This window comes from Xenia sp. Carnegie-2017, unplaced genomic scaffold (genome assembly GCF_021976095.1).
Source record: "Xenia sp. Carnegie-2017 unplaced genomic scaffold, XeniaSp_v1 HiC_scaffold_20, whole genome shotgun sequence".
Taxonomy (NCBI): domain Eukaryota; kingdom Metazoa; phylum Cnidaria; class Anthozoa; order Malacalcyonacea; family Xeniidae; genus Xenia; species Xenia sp. Carnegie-2017.
This window is the reverse complement of record NW_025813483.1, coordinates 3969138-3981590: the sequence shown is the minus strand read 5'-3', so window position 1 is coordinate 3981590 and position 12453 is coordinate 3969138.

Sequence of the window (12453 nt, the reverse complement as noted above, 5' to 3'; positions counted from 1 at the left end):
AGTTCTTCTACTTTGATGACGTTTCAGGTGAGTACAATACTCTCACTAAAGAAATTTGTGGAAAGTTTGTTGTCGGTGACATGCGCATTTGAAACTAAATATCGCTAATTAGAAACAGTGATATGTTTATTGGTCTGAATAGCGCTCTGTTGTGAACCCCTAAAGTTTTGTTTCAGACAACTTTCAGTGGCAGTAGCGTAGCCACCTTCATAGTTGGAGGGGGGATATTCGTACATGTTTTACCGTATTAAGTTCCTTTAAATTGAAAGTGGGAGTATTCATATGCATATATGAATACTCCCCATCCATTTTTTTCGGCTAGCTTCATAACTCTAATGATTTTGTGACGTTTGTAAAGTTCAAACGCCGAGACATGTTTTACTAGCTAACGAACACAAAGTGTTGCTGGAATTTGCAGGGAAATAAATGTTTTGAACATCTGTAGCCATTATCCACGAGGAAAGAGACTGATGATGAATTTTAATTTTTGTAAACAGTATTCTGTATTAGCATCATGTAACAATTATACAACGATTAAGAGGCTGCTTCATTATAAAGGTTGAAAACAACTATATACCATAATTTAACATACTACAACATACTACAAAATATTACAACATACTAAACCATACTACAGTATACCACAGTATAGTTTTTATACAGTATGCTCAATTTAGCAAAAACTTATCCTCGCGCATGTTAGCTCGCGCATGTTGGCCGCTATGTTGTCAGTAAAGAAAGAGGAGTGAAAATATTAAGAATTGTATTACGGGAACGTAAAATTTCCATTAAATCGGATGTATTTCTGCGTTATTATTCACCGATTGCCTACAGTTTGATAAAATAACTGATTTGAGGATAACAATGCGTAGTTTATACCAGTGTGGAGACTGCTAAATCCAGAAAATTCCGACAAATCTCCTCTGTTGTTGTCGGCACTATGGTACATTAGCTAACGTGATTTGTTGTAACATTCTTTTAACAAATAAATTTTGTGCAAAGCTAATCTGAATTCCAAAATAGGTGGCAGAAGTCTATTTTGGAATATATCAACTTTTTTGCAGAACTTCTTTCCTAAATTAGAGAGCGAGGGAACTCTCTAAGTTAGTAGGAATGTTGGAAATACTTTGTGTGCATGAGTTTACATGTAATTTTGCTTATGATATTCACACTTTGATGATCATCTGCAAACACTGGAGAATCGAAGTCACGATTATTTAAGTGTCAATATTCATTCCGAAAATAGGTAAATGAATGATAGAAAGAAGCAAACTTACAGCCATAGCTTACTCTATTCCGGCAGTATTTTGGTTCTCCGTACCTGAGAAAAAGCCTAAACAACAAGTTAGAACAGGAAAAAAGACAAAAAAACATATACCTATGTTTATTTCTTCATCTTTTCGCCCACTGCATCTGCAAAATATTGAAAAACGACTTAACGGTCTGACAAAACAAACAAACAGACAAACAAACACGTACCGCTGCTTTAATCTGTATCTGTTGCCATTTAAGTATCTGTAAAAGAAATTGAAAAAATACAATCGTGACAAACACTTAAAGCTTCTGTATTTTGTAAACCCAGTGTTTGCAGACGATCTATGATATAATAATACTTCTACCATTATACAGTATGCAAGGCAATCCCTGTTTCCTGAACAATTAGTATCGAATACTGGAACATTTACTGCAGTTTGGTTATTTTAACTGCAGTGTGCCAGTATATAGACATAGGACACTGTTATAACATCCCTCAATGCTATAACAGTGCTAATTTTACATGCAATAAGTGACTATTTGTTGAACATTCATAGCTTGTTGACTGATTAGATAGTCACCTCAAATGGACATTTAATTTGGGAAGATTTTGCAATACTCTGCCAGCGTATTGCAATTTCTTTCTGCAACTCGTAATAAATCTATTTAATTATAAATAAGATTTCATTTCAATGTTACATGCATGATGCAAGGAACGTTCACAGCAAACACACCATCATATTAACATGTCAACAAGCATGTTAACTGATTTGTGCACATGGTTCAACATTAGTCAATGGTATAGAAGTGCCAGTTAAAGTATAATCTATTTCTTCCATCTGCAACATCATCTTGACGAAGACTTTATTTTCTACGAAAAATACGAAATAGTGAAGCAATGAAATTGAATTTAAGAGAAAAAAATGACACTGTATATTGACAACCAAGTACGTCAGACATTAATCGTCTGCGTATTTCTCCGTACTCTAATATGGCACTTCAATTAAATATTTTAGGATGTCAAACTTCATAGCTTTTTTTTTGCTTAAGCGTCCTTGTTTCAAGAGTTCTTGCGATACAACTCCAAGCACTCATTACATTGCAATCCCTTCTTTATCAACTCTTGTTATATGAGCAGCTCACTATGGAATTCTCCTTTTGAATTAGTTGTTTTAAAACTGGTTTTCTCAACAAATGATCGTAATTTAACAATGACTTTGACATGTTTAGTGCGGCTTTCGATGCCAAAGTTAAAAAATGAGATGGCTATCTTCTTTAGCAATACCACAAAAATTCAATAATGAAATAAGCAAAAGCAAAAGTGTCAATAAAGTAGTAAACAAAGACAATAAGCAAAGTATTAGCATTGACGTAAGCACAAGCATAAGCAAAGCGACGAACAAAAGAAAAGTCCGTTTTTTTGGCGTTGTAATTCTTGCGATATTTAAAAAGTTAATGCCTGGTTGACACAAAAAATTGGTTTCTTTTTCTCCAGAGGAAAGAAATGACAGAAGCTTTCTTGATTTTTCTATCATTCCTCTTTTGTTCTTCTATCAGCAAATGCCTCCCTCTTTGGATTGTACCTTTGTATTGTAGCTACCTGGATTGCATCTCCGACACTAAGGGGCTGTTTATATGATCCCGGCCAGCGGGATTCAGTGAGGCGTGAAATGATTTCGAGATATTGAAAGGGGGCAAAACTTCAAAGTTAAAAATTACAATTGTTTGTTGAGCGCCACAAGTCATTCCTGCTGTAATTCTCAAATTAGGCTGTTTTAATTTTAAATGTTTTACGTAGTTATTAATTCAAAATATTGTGAAATTGCTCCAGAAGACTTATCTGATGATAAGTATTGAATCGTTTTCATTTGCCAAAATCAACGCTTGGCTGAATCCCGGCTATCTCGAGCTCATTTGTCTTTGTAATTTTATAGTTTTGCCTTGTGTTCCCAAAACATGTTCAAATGGAAGAAAATGTGTCAACAATGGCACAACGTTTAAATGCAAATGTGCCAAAGGTTATCAAGAAAAATGGTGTGAGGACAGAGGTTAGGGGAAAAATTTTTTTTCCTTAAATCAAAATTCTTCTTTCCTTACATAAAGATAGATCTATTTCTAATTTTGTAGTTTTGCCTTGTGGTTTCAAACCATGTTTAAAGAAAGGAAAATGTTTCAAGAATGGCAAAACGTTTAAATGTAAATGTGCCAAAGGCTATCAAGGGAACGATGTGAGAACTTAGGTTGGGGGTTGCAAACGTTTTTTTAAATTATTTCGTTTTAAAATTTAGAAATTGCGTATGGGAAAAGCTTCTTTATTTTTATCAATTCATGAAACAATGTTCTTTTTTAATACAAACAGTTGTATGTACTGCGACAGGAGATATTCACTATAGAACATTTGATGGAAAATGATATGGCTTTATGGAATCGTGTAATTATGTATTGGCTAAAGATATTGATGATAAATTCCTTATTATTAAAGATAGTAAACCATGTGGTAAACGAAATGCAACATGTACAAATGTAATCACTGTTAAGTTGCAGGAATTGAAGATACAATTAATTCGAGGAGAAAAAGTCATTAGTAATGATAAAAATGTAACATTGCCGTTTACAAAACAAGGTAATATTGAGAATGTATAATCGTTTGACTTGCACATTGTTAGCTAAAAGTTTCAATAATTATTTTCCACATTAAGATGTTAAAGTTGAACAGTTTAAACAATTTGGTGTAAAAATCAGCAAAAGAATTGGATTGTCAGTTTAATACGATGGCATATTCAATATTTGTATCAAAGTGAGTAAACTTTATCGGGGAAATTTATCGGGTCTTTGTGGAAACTTCAATGGAAATCGAAGCGATGATTTCATTTCACAAGATAACAAAGTTTTCAAGAAAGCCATAAATTTTGGAAATTCTTCGAAGCTGACAGAAAGTTGCCTTAATGAAACAGCGATTGAAGATAACCCATGCAAAAATGTGAGTAGACGGGTCCAGAAAGCTAAAGAAGAATGCTCTTTTTTAAATAAAGCATCCATTTTCTGCTTGTAACAAGGAATTAGATCCCCATAAAGAAGGCTATATAGAAAATTGTAAATACGATGTTTGTGCTTGTGAAGATAATTTTGAAGCATGTCTTTGCGAATCGTTTGCAACTTATAAAGAGGACTGTAAGGATGTGGGGGTTACAATCAAATGGATACATTTAAAAAATGTATCTCTTGTATCTGTCGACGTGGCTGTTGGGGAGAAAAATGTCAAAGAAAAGGTAAATATAATATTAAAACAACTTTCACAATTTAGATACCATGTTTATCATTACCTCTATCAAGCAAGCACTTGAATACTCTTATATAGTTTAACTTTAATTTTTTAGTTTTGCCTTGTGCCTCTAAGCCATGATTTAACGAAGGAGAACGTGTGAAGAATGGCAAGCAATTTAACTGTAAATGTGTCATAGGCTATCAAGGACAACGATGTTAGAAACGAAGATATGAGTAGTAAATATGATTTTTTGGCAAAGATGGTTTAATTTTAAATTAGTGTCATTGCATGCACGCAAAATTGATTCTTTCTACCGTCCATACTTATCCCATATATCAAATAATATGAATGTATAATTGCTGTTATTTTATGTAATCATATATGAGTCAGTCATGGCGAAATACGGTGACTTTGTTATTGGACCAGTGGCGAGTTCCTGATCGCATGATAATAAATGGTTTACTATATCATTAAAATACATGGGACGCTACCTGAAGCAAATAATTGAAGCTAAATCTTACACAATACACACGAGACTTTACCCCAGACACGCATGTGTATTGTTTCGAGATTCTCTCGCGGAGTGAAAATTCATTACCACACACGCGTCTCTGGGGTAAAATCGCGGCTTCAAAAAATTATTAGGGTTTTGTAATACAGGTACCATTCCATGTATTTTAGTTCAATGAGATTGGCCCATTTTCTCTGATGCGCTCAAATATATAGTAAAACTCCATTTAACAGTGATCACAGCAATAATACTCCATTGAATTCTCAAGTTGTGATTGCATTTTCTATTCAGCAACAATCAAAGCTGCCGGATAAAAATGTATGTTGGGCAGACAATGTTTTCAACAGAAGACTCACTTTTTGCACATGAAAAGTATACAAACATTGTAAGTGAATCATTCATAATGTACAGCATAAGCATAAGGCAAGAACTTGCTCTCTTAATATAAAGATTGACAGCATCCATCAAAAGTGTTAGCTAAGATAAAAAGTTGATAAACGATGCTGCTATGCGTTTACATCCTCAATATTTTTTCAGTATTAATCGTTCTCTCAAACATTTATTAATATTTACATACATTTTTGCTATGTTTTTTTTTAATTCTTTGTTGACAAATGGGTCATTTATCGAAGCCATTTTCACTAACTATATTTTCTTGCGATACGACAAATAACTCCAAGATACGTGCTTTAATAATTTTTATCGCGATTTATATAAAGTATTTGATACCCCACGGACGTCGTATTTTATGATGTTAAATAGACTGGCTCTAGCTTTGTTTTTGACGTCAGGGAGTCCAGAGTCGAAATGTTTTGATGTTATTTGCGGTAGACGAAGTGCGATCAAATTTGATGGCTCATTCATTAATTTTTCTGACTTTTAATGCCAATTCGTGGTATATGACATTCTTTAAAAGTAATACAAAGTTATAGCAAGTTCTAAGACCATGACTGATGACTCAAACATTAACTTCATTTTGTGAAATATTATTTAATGGACTGAAGACAACCACTACAGGCAGTAGCGACAATAATAATGGCCAAGCAGCATATGCAAGACGGAGCTTCAGCTACCTAAAATCGTTAGCAGAATACAATAAGCATATGAGAAAACGCTTACACGCGTTAAAAATGATACAAAAATGAGGACTTTGTTCTGTAATCGTAAGCGAATGGTTACAATGTAATCTGCATTATACAATAAGGTCATCTGAATTATAAACAATAAAGCAGTCATTTTTTTGTAATATAATGTTATTTTTATTTTGCACATATTTTATAATAATCAACAGCAGTAAACAAGAGCAGTCTTTAAAGTACATTAAATATGTAAGAAATGCGATAACGTGTGTGAGATTAATGAACGAAAAAAAACGAAATAAACGGAGGACGGTCTAAAATTGTAAATGGTAGCATAATATAAGGCTTGCTGCTTTGTCTTTCTTTAAAATTTCTAAATCAATTTTTGTCTACACTTAGCCATAGCTAAAATATAAAAATTTGCATTCCACATTCTGTCGTCTCGCTGTTATGAACAGAATTCAATTATTTACAATAGAAACAGCAGGTGATTAAATTTGAACATTTAGTGAACGTTCCAATTTCTTTATTATCAAGCAAATGCAAAGACATCATGTAGATGGTTGCGTCCTCTTTAATCTATCTGAATTTGTGAAGGTATGTTGAATATAGCACAGCCCTGTCATTGTAATATTGTATTTTAACTTTGTCATTTGATATTATAAGTCCAGGATCGATTATTCTGCTTTTTATGTCAAGAATATTGTAAAACTCATTTCCGCGTTATGTATGTCTTATATGGATAATATTTGTTTTAAACAAGCTCTAATGCATTATGAGTTATCTACTATTGGAAAATACTGACATTTTCCGCTTCATCATGTTAGCAATACATTCGAATATTTTATTTCAAATATTTGTATGGCGAAGCTACAAAATTAACAAGATTTGTCAAATTAGTGACACGTCACCGAATTTCAGTTATGAATGTCATTATGCTCTGTAGTTTTGTACTTTCTGACATGAATGTCGTTAAAATACAGAAAATATTTACTTTTGTTATTCATTTTGTCGCATTTTACCCTCCAAAAATTCCAAACAGAGGCACACTGGCCTAAAAAGACACTTGTTACTATCAAGTCGTCATACAACTTGGGAATAAACAATTTAATGAAACAAACCAAATTACAATTTACTACTTTCAAATTACTATCTTGAAATTACGTTAAGGACCGTTTGGTCCCACGTACAAGATTCAACTACAACAATTTGTCTTTTACTCTTATTAAACAACAACACCCTTTCCAACGTCACTTCCTGCTCTCCATTCCGTCCAAAGCGGCAATTCATACGACAGCCACAACACTGACTGAGGAATTTACTACGCCAATGACTCATGTGCTTTTTCACGGTCTATTTTCGAGAAAATAATAAATGAATAATGGTAAAACTATTGAAGTAAAACGCATGAAAGATAATATTGCTATAATGACTAAATTCGAAAGCAATCTTGCTTCCTTGTGATATTATAAGTATATTTTAAGTTTTATGTATGGATACATGGTATGGAATAAGGTTGGTCATGCATGAGGTGTTGCATAAACATTAGCTGACAGTGATACAAATAGTTAATTAGTATCTTATTAGATTATTATTATTAGTGACAGTGATATTTAAGTTCTTAAATTCAGAAAAACATGTTTGGAGCGTGATAAATCCCACTAGGCAATTCATGCAAAACCTTGAGTAGCTTTTATTTACTTTCTTTTTATGTTTTCACTGTTTTCATAGATACCTTAGAACATCCTTCAGGGAACATGAGCACACTATTGGTTGAGCAATTTCAATTGCTCCATAAAACTGATTATCTTTGATCTATTAGAACACTAAAATATTTATGCTTCCATCGATCTTAATTTTCATCTGAACTGTATATAATTAAAAGGAATAGTAAGCGTGCGGTCACAGTAATGGCGGCTAGAAAAGACCATCGAAAAGACTATAAACTTGATTTTTGTTTAAATAATTACTACACTCTTGTTGGTGAAAACTCTGATTTGTGAGACTTGCATATTACATAGTTTGAAGCTCTCAAATTTATTCTGACTACGTTAGACAGCTAATAACAATTTGATAGAGAACAGCATCCCAGTACAATAATCCGGGTTCAGTTTACAAAAATATGGGAGAGTACGAAAAAGCAAAAGATTTTTATGAACGAGAGATAAAAATTAAAACGAAAGCATTTGGACCTGACCATGTTAATATTGCGACAACGTACAATAGTCTGGGTTCGATTTACAGAGATATAGGAGAGTACGAAAAAGCAAAAGATTGTTATAAACGAGAGATAGACATTAAAACGAAAGCATTTGGACCTGACCATGTTAATATTGCGACAACGTACAATAGTCTGGGTTCGATTTACAGAGATATGGGAGAGTACGAAAAAGCAAAAGATTTTTATGAACGAGAGATAGAAATTAAAACGAAAGCATTTGGACCTGACCATGTTAATATTGCGACAACGTACAACAATCTGGGTTCGGTTTACAGTTATATGGGAGAGTACAAAAAAGCAAAAGATTTTTATGAACGAGAGATGGAAATTCAAACAAAAGCATTTGGACCTGTCCATGTTAATACTCCATCAACGTACAACAATCTGGGTTTGGTTTACAGTAAAATAGGAGAGTACGAAAAAGCAAAAGATTTTTATGAACGAGCGATAGAAATTAAAACGAAAGCATTTGGATCTGACCATGTTAATATTGCGACAACGTATAACAATCTGGGTTCAGTTTACAGTTATATGGGAGAGTACGAAAAAGCAAAAGATTTTTATGAACGAGCGATAGAAATTCAAACAAAAGCATTTGGACCTGACCATGTTAATATTGCGACAACGTACAACAACCTGGGTTCGGTTTACAGAGATATGGGAGAGTACGAAAAAGCAAAAGATTTTTATGAACGAGCAATAGAAATTCAAACAAAAGCCCTTGGACCTGACCATGTTAATATTGCGACAATGTACAACAATCTGGGTTCGGTTTACAGTGATATGGGAGAGTACGAAAAAGCAAAAGATTTTTATGAACGAACGATGGAAATTGAAACAAAAACATTTGGACCTGACCATGTTGATATTGCGACAACATACAACAATCTGGGTTCGGTTTACAGTGATATGGGAGAGTACGAAAAAGCAAGAGATTTTTATGAACGAACGATGGAAATTGAAACAAAAACATTTGGACCTGACCATATTAATATTGCGACAACGTACAGCAATCTGGGTTCGGTTTACAGTGATATGGGAGAGTACGAAAAGCAAGAGATTTTATGAACGAACGATGGAAATTGAAACAAAACATTTGGACCTGACCATGTTAATATTGCGACAACGTACAACAATCTGGGTTCGGTTTACAGTGATATGGGAGAGTACGAAAAGCAAAAGATTTTTATGAACGAACGATGGAAATTGAAACAAAACATTTGGACCTGACCATGTTAATATTGCAACAACGTACAACAATCTGGGTTCGGTTTACAGTGATATGGGAGAGTACGAAAAGCAAAAGATTTTATGAACGAACGATGGAAATTGAAACAAAAACATTTGGACCTGACCATGTTAATATTGCGACAACGTACAACAATCTGGGTTCGGTTTACAGTGATATGGGAGAGTACGAAAAGCAAAAGATTTTATGAACGAACGATGGAAATTGAAACAAAAACATTTGGACCTGACCATGTTAATATTGCGACAACGTACAACAATCTGGGTTCGGTTTACAGAGATATGGGAGAGTACGAAAAGCAAAAGATTTTATGAACGAGCGATGGAAATTGAAACAAAACATTTGGACCTGACCATGTTAATATTGCGACAACGTACAACAATCTGGGTTCGGTTTACAGAGATATGGGAGAGTACGAAAAGCAAAAGATTTTTATGAACGAACGATGGAAATTGAAACAAAACATTTGGACCTGACCATGTTAATATTGCGACAACGTACAACAATCTGGGTTCGGTTTACAGAGATATGGGAGAGTACGAAAAGCAAAAGATTTTATGAACGAGCGATAGAAATTCAAACAAAAGCATTTGGACCTGACCATGTTAATATTGCGACAACGTACAACAATCTGGGTTCGGTTTACAGAGATATGGGAGAGTACGAAAAGCAAAAGATTTTATGAACAAGCGATGGAAATTGAAATAAAAGCATTTGGACCTGACCATGTTAATATTGCGACAACGTACAACAATCTGGGTTCGGTTTACAGAGATATGGGAGAGTACGAAAAGCAAAAGATTTTATGAACGAGCGATAGAAATTCAAACAAAAGCACTTGGATCTGACCATGTTAATATTGCGACAACGTACAACAATCTGGGTTCGGTTTACAGACATATGGGAGAGTACGAAAAAGCAAAAGATTTTATGAACGAGCGATGGATATTGAAACGAAAACATTTGGATCTGACCATGTTAATATTGCGACAACGTACAACAATCTGGGTTCGGTTTACAGAGATATGGGAGAGTACGAAAAGCAAAAGATTTTATGAACGAACGATGGAAATTGAAACAAAAACATTTGGACCTGACCATGTTAATATTGCGACAACGTACAACAATCTGGGTTCGGTTTACAGTGATATGGGAGAGTACGAAAAAGCAAAAGATTTTTATGAACGAACGATGGAAATTGAAACAAAAACATTTGGACCTGACCATGTTAATATTGCGACAACGTACAACAATCTGGGTTCGGTTTACAGTGATATGGGAGAGTACGAAAAGCAAAAGATTTTATGAACGAACGATGGAAATTGAAACAAAACATTTGGACCTGACCATGTTAATATTGCGACAACGTACAACAATCTGGGTTCGGTTTACAGTGATATGGGAGAGTACGAAAAAGCAAAAGATTTTATGAACGAGCGATGGAAATTGAAACAAAACATTTGGACCTGACCATGTTAATATTGCGACAACGTACAACAATCTGGGTTCGGTTTACAGTGATATGGGAGAGTACGAAAAGCAAAGATTTTATGAACGAACGATGGAAATTGAAACAAAACATTTGGACCTGACCATGTTAATATTGCGACAACGTACAACAATCTGGGTTCGGTTTACAGTGATATGGGAGAGTACGAAAAGCAAAAGATTTTATGAACGAGCGATGGAAATTGAAACAAAACATTTGGACCTGACCATGTTAATATTGCGACAACGTACAACAATCTGGGTTCGGTTTACAGAGATATGGGAGAGTACGAAAAAGCAAAAGATTTTTATGAACGAACGATGGAAATTGAAACAAAAACATTTGGACCTGACCATGTTAATATTGCGACAACGTACAACAATCTGGGTTCGGTTTACAGAGATATGGGAGAGTACGAAAAAGCAAAAGATTTTTATGAACGAGCGATAGAAATTCAAACAAAAGCATTTGGACCTGACCATGTTAATATTGCGACAACGTACAACAATCTAGGTTTATTTTACATTGATAAGGGAGAGTACGAAAAAGCAAAAGATTTTTATGAACGAGCGATGGAAATTGAAATAAAAGCATTTGGATCTGACCATATCAATATTGCGGCATTGTACAACAATCTGGGATCAGTTTACAGTAAAATGGGAGAGTACGAAAAAGCAAAAGATTTTTATGAACAAGCGATAGAAATTCAAACAAAAGCATTTGGATCTGACCGTGTTAATATTGCGACAACGTACAACAATCTGGGTTCGGTTTACAGACATATGGGAGAGTACGAAAAGCAAAAGATTTTATGAACGAGCGATGGAAATTGAAACGAAAACATTTGGACCTGACCATGTTAATATTGCGACAACGTACAACAATCTGGGTTCGGTTTACAGAGATATGGGAGAGTACGAAAAGCAAAAGATTTTTATGAACGAACGATGGAAATTGAAACAAAACATTTGGACCTGACCATGTTAATATTGCGACAACGTACAACAATCTGGGTTCGGTTTACAGTGATATGGGAGAGTACGAAAAAGCAAAAGATTTTATGAACGAGCGATGGAAATTGAAACAAAACATTTGGACCTGACCATGTTAATATTGCGACAACGTACAACAATCTGGGTTCGGTTTACAGTGATATGGGAGAGTACGAAAAGCAAAAGATTTTTATGAACGAGCGATGAAATTGAAACAAAACATTTGGACCTGACCATGTTAATATTGCGACAACGTACAACAATCTGGGTTCGGTTTACAGTGATATGGGAGAGTACGAAAAGCAAAAGATTTTATGAACGAACGATGGAAATTGAAACAAAAACATTTGGACCTGACCATGTTAATATTGCGACAACGTACAACAATCTGGG